Below are 9164 nucleotides of genomic sequence, written 5' to 3'. Positions count from 1 at the left end.
TCCGGAGGAAACAGTCGCTGGAGAAGGATGCCATGCTGGGTAAGGTGGAGGGTCAGAGAAAAAGAGGAAGACCCCTAACGAGATGGATTGGCCAGATGGCATCATTGATGGACTCAGGTGTGGCAGCAGTAGTGAGGTTGACCCAGGATCAGACATTGTTTCGTTCTGCTGTGCATGGGGTCGCTATGAGTCGGTTCCGACTCGATGGCACCTGACAACAACATAATGGTGTTTTAGACTCCTGGTATGGCGCTGTAGGATCACTGGACTGCGAACCACAAGGTCGCCAGTTTAAATCCACCGGCTTCTCCTTGGAAACCCTATACAGAGTCTCTATGAATCAGAACCAACTCGATGGCACGTAACAACATAATAATAATGTTTTAGGGAGCCCTGGTGGCACAGTGGTTAAAGTACTCCGCTGCTAACTGAAAGGTCAGTGGTTTAAACCCACCAGCGGATCCACAGGAGAACGAAGTGGCAGTCTGCTTCCATAAAGATGACAGCCTTGGAAATTGTGGGCGGTTCTGCTCTGCACTACAGGCTTGGACTCCATGGATGTAGGTTTGTTGTTTTCTTTATAGTACTGTTGTCAAGTCTTGTTAGGTTTTTTTCCCTTCATTTTTCTACAATAAATATATGTTGCATTTGAAACAGAAAAATAACTTAAAGCCCACAAGCAGCTGCTGTCACCACATCTGTCAGTTACCCGATGCCCTCCGGGGGTACCTCCCTGTCATTAAAGCTCTGTTTGTGGCCCACCCCTGAGGCAAGGCCTCCCTGCACCCCACCTCTCGCTTTTGCCCACAACCCTGTCTAAGATCAATGGGCAGCACGCTCCCAGACTCCCTCCCCCCTGGCCCGGGTCTCACCTGGTGCTTCCTGAACTTTGGCTCAGAGTCTCCCTGGCACCAAGCTCCTCCCACCCCACATATGGTCATTCTCTCTAGCTGGCTCTAGGACAGCCTGCCCTCTGCCCTCTGCCCGCCAACCCCAAGGCCATGAATCAGGGGGCCAGTCAGTGGTGGAAAACCAATGAAGTGTTGGCAGGGACCAGGGAAGCCACCAGGGAGGTGACGAAAACCACCATGAAGACAGAACCACAGCAGTGCCTGGTGGGTATGAGGCAGGGGCAGGAGTCAGGGCTCTCAGCCTGGAGAACTGGAAGGAGCAGGAGGCCTGGCTAGAGTAAGATCCCGATGTTAACCTCTCCGTGACCTGTAAAAATGGCATGCCAGGGGTCTGATCACCTCTACCTTCAGAAGGATAGAGGAGGATCAAGCTCAACAGTCGAAGACTGATTCCTATGAAGCAGAAGGCAAACATGCCTCCACCCTCCAACCTTCTCACCAATTCTAACATCCGCTGTCCCTCTCCTGGCACTCTGTTATTCTGTTGGGTTTGATGACATCATTGCAGTGGCCACACAACTCACGGACCATACTCACATCAGTGAGGTTTATTGGAGAAGTATCAGGTGACAGATACTTCAGGATCAGAACAACTCAGGGATACAGCTCTTCCGTCAGGACAACCTCTGCTCAACTGTGCACACAGGCAGGCCTCCCTCTGACCCTTGGCCTCTGTCCTATTCAAGCAAGTGTTACAGAGCTCTTTTAGATCTGCCAGTAAGTGCACAAAGGCACCACACTCCACCAATAAGCCTCGGCCTGAAATGCTCAGCAATAATGCCATGGGTCAGCAAACCTAGCTCCACCAAGTGTCCGCAGGCATCCACTCTGCCAGCAAGCCTCCTGCCCAAAGAAAGCACCGGTTTTCTGTCTCCATGGTCCAGGAAGTCCCCAGTCTCTCTCCTTTCCTCTGACACTGCTTATCACCATCTCACCATCTCTCACCATCTCAGGCCAGGGACTCCTGGATCCAAAGGACGCCCTCCACTTTAGCTCTTTGGTGGTTGTGACAGCCCCCTTTCTACCTCTGGGATGACTGATTTTAAACCTAGCAGGGTGATGAAACTGACCACTCCCCTCGTGAAGTTTCCATATACCTTAATGGCCTGGTCCCATCCCCACTAAGGTGCCATACACCTCATTTACATATTTAGCAAGCTATTCAGCCCCCTTGGTGAGTGAGCCACAAGCACCTCACATTTGCATAGTCCTACCTCCTTGGAAACCCTATACAGGGTCCCTATGGGTCAGAATCGACACGACGGCACTTAACAACAACCTAGTCATGTGGTGGGAGTTAAAAAAGATAACAGCCAAAAGAACCATGTTAAGGACTTCACAGCACCAAATGACCTGTGGCATAGAAATTGCCCGCCAACATTTCCAGCCTCTCAGGTCTCTGGGATGATGGTTATCCCAGTTGTAGTGTATTACTTCCAGTGAACTGGAACCTGTAGAATTGCATCGGGACATAGCAAAACCCATCTCCAAAGTCACCAAACTCAACTGCCATCAAGTCAATCCTGACTCATAGTGACCCTGCACAGCATCCGAGATTGTCAATCTTTGCCAGTGCTGACAGCCTCCTCTTTCTTTCATGGAGCGCTGGTGGGTTTTTGAAGTGCCAGCCTTGCAGTTAGCAAACCAACACTTAATCTTACGGTGCCACCAGGGCACTTACTCAAAATCCATGTTACCTTTAACATTTTTCTCCTGATTTTAGCATGACTTCCATTACTGAAAACACATGATATCCATAAAAATTTCAAAGCAGAAAGTAATTTTTAGTCATGATAAGGTGAAACTGGAGATACTTCTAGATTCTCAACAAGAGAAGGGGCTGGTCCATGAGACATTGGGCCTGGGCTCTCAGGGGTGGCTCTCGTCACCAATATGAACTTAGGAATCATAGATTTGTGGGAAGTGGAGGGTGTGCAGCCGAGAAGATGCCTAGATCTGGAAGGTCTCAAGGTCGAGGGATGCAGAGGGGCCAGCCGGGGAGGCTGAGCAGGAGGAGCCTCAGAACAGAACCAGGGATTTTGAAAGACAGTACCCAGGAGTCGAGCAGAAAAAGGGGCGTGGTCAGCGGGCCAGAGTCAGGTGGACCTGAGAGCTGAGTGCTGGCCCAGGGGAGTCAGAGATCACCTTGGAATCAGTCAGGACGGGCTCAAGAGAGGGCCAGAGACTAGGTAGAGACAGATTCTAAACACTTCTGTCATGGAACTTTGCTGATAGGAGGAGGTGAGGGAGGGTATAAAGGGAGATTTGGAATCAAGGAGACTTTAGGTTTTTTTAAAGGGGAGACCAGGCAGTCCACTGGAATCCTGGTGTGGTGCTGTGGGCTAATGAATCAGACTGCCAAATAGTTTGAACTGCAAGGTCGGTGGTTCAAACTCACCAGTTGCTCCTTGGAAACCCTGAACAGGTTCACTATGTGTCAGAATCGACTCGACAGCATTTAACAACAGGCAGTCCACCAACAAGGTTGCAAAGCAACCTGCAGTGTAAGGAAACACTATACAATCTACAGTGTAAGGAACCACTACACAACCCCCTAAACAGGCACAGCCTGTTTTATTGTGTTTTACAAAGGTGACATATTTTACAAATGGAGGCAACCCTAGGTCGGACATGTGCTCACTTTGTGCCTCTCTGCCCTATTTTGGTCATTTTCACAAGATTTCAAACTCTTTCATCATGCTCTCATCACACACTATAGACGACACTAGAGTGTAAACGTCTCTTTTATACTCACTGTGAAACAAAAAAATATCGCTTTATTGCGATATTTGCTTTATTTCGGTGGAATAGAAGGAAACCCCCAGTATCTCCGAGGTGTATCTGTTGTCTTAGCTCTCTAGGGCTGCTATCACAGAAATACCACAAGGGGAGGGCTTTCACAAACCATTGTTTTAAAAAAAGAAATTCATTCTCTCCCAGTTTGGGAGCCTAGAAGTCAAATTCAGAACGCAGGCTCTAGGGGAAGGCTTTTTCTCTCTGCCAGCTCTGGGGAAGGTCTTTATCTCCTTTCAGCATGCGTAGACCCAGCGTTCCTTGGAGATCTCCATGCATCTTGGCATCAACCTTTCCGTGGATCCAAGAGCTACAGGGACCCCAGGTCCTAAGAACATACTCCACTCCCTGCTTGTCTTTCTTAGTGATAATAAGTCCCTCTGAGCTCTGATGACTTATTTAATGCCTTTAATACCTCTTTTGAGATTGACTCAAGATACAGCCTAATCCTGTAGATTGCATCTGGTCTCATGAAGATCATAGAAGTGAGGATATAAAACACACAGAATAATCCCATTAGATCAGAGCTATGGCAGTAATGTGGTAGTTATAGATGATGAAATCCGCCCCCAGATAATTATGGGGTGATTACATCATTATATAAGTGTCACATTACATCATCAGGAGCCCTTGTAGTGCCGTAAGTACTGAGCTGCTAACCACCAGGTTGTCAGTTCAAACCCACCAGCCACTCTGTAGGAGAGAGCTGAGGTTTTCTGTTCTCATTAAGATTTACAGCCTCAGAAATCCTATACATAACTGTCAAACCACTGAGAATCATAGTCCAGCCAAGTTGACACAGATTTGGGGGGCATAGTTCGACCTATGACGTCTGGATAGTGTTCACTGCAAAGAGCCCGTCAAAGTTGTAAATACTGAAACCTTATTAATGTGGGAGGTCTCTAGGGCTCCAAAATGGTCTACAATGGATGATTAATCAAAAGGTTGGTGGTTTGAATCCAGTGAGTAGCACAGCAGAAGAAAGGTCTAGTGATCCGCGTCTATAAAAATTACAGCCACAAAACCCTGTGAAACAGTTGTGCTCTTAACACATGGACTTGACAGCAGCAGTGCTTTGGGTTCTGGTGTGTTTGTGTGGGAGGGGAAGCAAAAGCAGCCCTCACCTCACAAGTTCTAAGGTCACATGTCTCACCTTCTTCATTAAAACTTTCTGTCACATTTGTGCTTTTCTGCGGAGGTAAAACCATTTTAACCATCTGTGCAGGTGACAAGAAGTTCGATCCCTATGTTAAGAAACCATCACCTCTGTCTAGCTCCAGAACTTTGCATCCCATGCAAAGGACTAAAAACCCCAAACCCACTGCCATCAAGTTGATTCTAACTCAGCCAGTGCTGTAGGAAGAGTAGAACTGCTCTCCCATAGAGCATCCAAGCCTGCAATCTGGATAAAAACAGACTACCATATCTCTCTCCCACAGAGTGGCTTGTTGTTATGTGCCATCAAGTCAGTACTGACTCATAACAACCCTATACACAACAGAACAAAACACCACCCGGTCCTGCACCAACCTCACAGTCGTTGCTACGCATAAGCCCATTGCTGCTGCTACTGTACCAATCCATCTCATTTAGGGAGTTAATCTTTTTCTGCAGTCCTCTGCTTTACCAAACATGATATTGTTCTCCAGGGACTGGTCCTTCCTAATAATCTGTCCGAACTATGACAGACAAAGTCTACTCATCCAGACTTGCAAAGAATATTCTGTCTGTACTTTTTCCAACACAGATTTGTTCGTCCTTTTGGCAGTCCATGGTACTTTTAATATTGTCCTCCAACACCATAACTCAAATGCTTCAATTCTTCTATGGTCTTCCTTATTCACTGCCCAGCTTTCGCATGCATATGAAGTTATTGAAAAATACCATGGCTTGGGTCAGAACTTTGCTGATACTCCTCAAACTGACATCTTTGCTCTTCAATACTTTACAGAGGTCTTGTTCAGCAGATTTGCCTAATGCAATATGTCCTTTGATTTCTTGACTGCTGCTTCCATGAGTGTGGATGGTTGATCAGAGCAAAATTAAATCTTTGACAACTTCAGTCTTTTCTCCATGTATATGGATGTTGTTTACTGGTCCAGTGGTGAGGATTTTTGTTTTCTTTACATTGAGGTGCAACCCTTTACCGAAGGCTGTGGTCTTTGATCATCATCAGTAAATATTTTAAGTCCCCTTCACTTTGAACAAGCAAGGTTGTATCATACGCATATCACAGGTTGTTAATGAGTCTTCCTCCAATCCTGATACTACGTTTTTCTTCATACAATCTAGTTTCTCAGATTATTTGCTCAGCATACAGATTGAATAAGTATAGTGAAAGAATACAGTCCTTGCGCACACCTTTCTGATTTTAAACTATTTAGTGTCCCCCTGTTCTCTTCTAATGACTGCCTCTTGGTTCCTCATAAGTACAATTAAGTGTTCCTCATAAGCACAATTGTTGTTGTTGTGAAGTGCCATCGAGTCGTTTCCGACTCATAGTGACCCTGTATAGGGTTTCCAAGGAGCAGCTGGTAAGCTTGACCTGCTGACCTTGCAGTTCAAATGGCTTTGCAATCTGGCACATTAACCCACAGCGCCACACCAGGACTCCATAAGCACAATTAAGTGTTCCAGAATAGTCATTCGCTACAATGTTGTCCATAAATTGTCATCGTCCTCACAATCAAAAGCCTTTGCATAGTCAATAAGACTCAGGTCAACATCTTTCTGATATTCTCTGCTATCAGCCATGATCCTTCTGACATCAGCAACGATGTCCTTCATTCTACATCTTCGTCTGAATCCAACTTGAACCTCTGGCAGGTCTCTGTCAGTGTAGGGGATTCCAAACACTGAACTTTTGGTTTGCAGATGAGAAGTTTAACCATCAGGGTTCCTTAAAGGAACCAGGAGGGTCCCCTCACCCCTACTTGAGCAGCTGAGTCCAAGACATAATTTGGTCATGTAAAGTTGAAGAAACTGAAATAGACTTTTCTAAACACAACAGTGCCTGCCTGGGTGGCACATATCAAGGATGGTTAGTATGTGTGTACATGTTTGCATGTATGTGGGTGTGCATGTGTGGTCAGGTGCACACGTGTGTGTACACCTGTATGCATGTGAGTGTGTATGCATGAACATGTAAGTGTGTACCTATACGTACTCACAAGCATATGTGTGCATGGGTGTGTGCATGAATGTGCACACAGGTGTGTGTATATGTGTGTGTGTGTGTGCTCATGTGGTATTGTGGGGGTTGTGTGCATGTATGAATGTGCATGTGTGTACTCGAGTGCGTTTATGTAGTTGTGTGCATTTTGTGCACATAACAGCATTGTGTGTGCATGCATACACATATGTACATGTGTATGTGTATTGACACGTATATATGTGAAGTATGATTGTGTGTTGCACTTATGTGAGTTTGTACAGAAGAGCATATGTTTGGAGGTACCCACATGTTTGCACATGTATGTGCACACACTCCCTTTGGGGTATGCTCAAGAGAGAGAATGTTTGTGTCTATGTGTGCACATGTATCTATGTGTGCGCATGTGTGTGCATGTGTGTGTGCACAAGCCCATGTATTTATGTGTGTATCTGAATGTGTGTGTGCAGGTGCATGCACGTGTGCTTAAGCTCATGTATGTGTGTGCATGCATGAGTGTGTGAGGGGATGTGGGGAGTGTGTTGCATGATTGTGTATATACATGTACATGTTTGTGCATATGTGTGTGCACATGTGTATGCATGGGCACGCATTTTGCATGCATGTGGCTGTGCACGCATACATGTTTGCATGTGTGCACTGCATGCATGCATGTGTTTGTGTGTATACTCTCACATACGTGTGTGTGTGTGTGTGTACGTTGGGAGACAGGTTATTGTTAGGTTTTATCAAGTTAAGTCTGACTCAAACTGTTCCCTAGGGTTTAGAGAGGTAGATCGCTAAATCTTTCTGCCTTGGAGCCCCTGAGTGAATTCAAATCACTAAACTTTCAGTTAGCAGCCAATAGGGCTCCTAAAACCAAAACACACACACAAAAAAACCCCAAATGAGTCCTATGTGATGCTCTGGAATAAAGCACTGGACCACAAAGTCAGTCTGACCAGCAAGGTCAGTGGTTCAAACACACCAGTCTCTCCTTGGAAACCTTATACAGGGTCACTATGAGTGAGAACTGACTCGACAGCTCTTAACAGCAGCAGTAACAAAAGATACTGAGTAGATTCTGACTCATAACAACGCTGTAGGTGTGGAGCTGCTCCATTCATTGCTCCATCAGATTTTCTAGGCCGTCATCTTTACGGAAGCAAACTGACACATCTTCCTCCTACACAGTGGTTGGTGGTTGAAAGCCACCAACCACTTCTGGTTAGCAACCAAGCACTCAACTGTTGTGTAACCAGGGCTCTTTGGTAGACACTGCACCCTGCTTCTATGCCACTGGGAAAATGTGGGGACAAAAGGGGGAGACTTGGCGAGGTGTCCCTGGGTAGGTGAGAGGAGGGTGGGCCTCAGCTTGAAGTAGGAGCCAGAGAAGTCAGAGTCTCAGGCTCCCGAGCTGGGGGTGGGCTGCTATTTCCTTTTCAGTGCTCCTATTTTTTTCAGTCAAACAAGGAAACAAAGTAAATGCTGCGATTGGGATACAAGGTTCTGCAAATGAGAGGAGAAAAGAGAAGATATGTATATTTCTGTTGTTGTTAAGTGCTATCTAGTCAATTCTGATTCCTGTCAACCCCATACATAACAAAAGGATACATTACCCAGTCCTGCACCATCCTTACAATTGTTGCCATGTTTGAGCCCGCTGTTGTTACCACTGTGTCGATCCATCTCATTGAGGGTCTTCCTGGTTTTTTGCTGACCCTCCACCAAAGAATGAAATGGAGTACATAAATATCTTTATATCCTAGTTATTAGTGAGCTGAAATGGACTGGGACTGGCCATTTTGTATATGTCAATCACATGGTTTACTATACCAGAAATGACAGATTGAAGAGGAATGGCGTCACAATCATCATCAAAAAGAACATTTCAAGATCCATCGTGAAGTATACTGCTGTCTGTGATAGGATAATATCCACATGACTACAAGGAAGACCAGTTAATACCACTATTCAAATTTATGCACCAACCACTAAAACCAGTGATGATGAAATTAAAGAATTCTACCAACTTCTTCAGTTTGAAATTGATCAAATATGCAATCAAGATGCATTGATAATTACTGGTGATTGGAACGCAAAGGTTGAAAACAAAAAGGAAGGTTCAGTAGTTGCAAAATATGGCCTAGGTGACAGAAACAATGTTGAGAATCACATGATAGAATTTTGCAAGACCAATGACTTTTGTAAATACCTTTAAAAAATAACATAAAGGACAACTGTTTACATGGGACCTCACTAAACAGAACACACAGAAATTAAATTAACTATATAAAGGAGCTCTGGTA

This window comes from Chrysochloris asiatica, unplaced genomic scaffold, assembly GCF_000296735.1.
Source record: "Chrysochloris asiatica unplaced genomic scaffold, ChrAsi1.0 scaffold00034, whole genome shotgun sequence".
Taxonomy (NCBI): Eukaryota; Metazoa; Chordata; class Mammalia; order Afrosoricida; family Chrysochloridae; genus Chrysochloris; species Chrysochloris asiatica.
This window is presented reverse-complemented; position numbering follows the sequence as displayed.